Raw genomic sequence first — 1,172 nt, forward strand, 5'->3', positions numbered from 1 at the left:
ATGTTTGTATTAACTGTTGCTAATAAGTATTCCTACCAGGGGCGTTCGAGCCACTTATATGGAGATGGCAAAGGTAGTGGAAATTGTGCAGAGAGCGCTGCAAAAAAAACGGATACAAGACCTGAAACAATATCAAAAACAGGTATTGAATAAAAAACGGCAACAATTCTCAGAACACACACGGAGTAGTAGAGCAGCAAGCATAAGCACATCAACACTCCCGTGCGTGCACTTCTAAGTGCGCGTTTCGGTGCATCCCCATGGCAACCGATGAAACACTCGTTCATATCTATTTCCCTCTCTATGACACAAATCGTAGTCCCATATGAAATCTTCTACTTAAGATTCGCTTTTCAACGACAGGCCTGAGTAAGACAATAAGACTTGTGCGATATTCAGCAACGCATAGAGCTGGTGAACGTGTGCATTATATATCTATATATACACGTGTACAGTCTATATACAGTATATATATATATATATATATATAGTATACTATTTATAGATCACTAACCATTTCTTTGAGACCCGCCTTCTCCATGTGCTCGTTGCTGCGGATGATCTTGATGGCCACATCGCGATTGCGCGCTTTCATATCCCTGGCGCGTAGCACATTACTAAATACCCCCTTCCCAGAGTAACCGTACACCTACGATCATGTGATACAATCAATCGTAACCATGGCAACATTGGTGTGGAGAAATACGAAATACGAAATACGGAGAACTAAGTCTCGTGGCAGTGAAGATGCTAAAAAGGACTTTACCATTCAACAAGTGAAACAATATCAATTTTAGTGGTGTCAAGGTAGAGAAAAATACGTCACCCAACAATCGTCAATCGTCGGCTATTCTTGCGCGGTAAAATCCCGCACACAAACGCATGGTCCCAGGCACAAGTAGATGCACTCATACAGACGCAAAAGAACGTGTACCTACACGCACGCACGCAGACAAGTACATACGTCATCAAACAAGGAGACACGTACGCACGCACACAAGCACATAAAAATGTATTCATGCACAAAGATGTACGTTTCTGTACAGATGATTTATTTAGTGTATGTATATGTGGACGTAAATATTGCTATGAATTGAAGATATATATATATATATATATATATATATATATACAAATATATATATTCAAATACACACACACACACACACACA

This window comes from Sphaeroforma arctica, assembly GCF_001186125.1.
Source record: "Sphaeroforma arctica JP610 unplaced genomic scaffold supercont1.262, whole genome shotgun sequence".
In the NCBI taxonomy this organism is placed as follows: Eukaryota; class Ichthyosporea; order Ichthyophonida; genus Sphaeroforma; species Sphaeroforma arctica.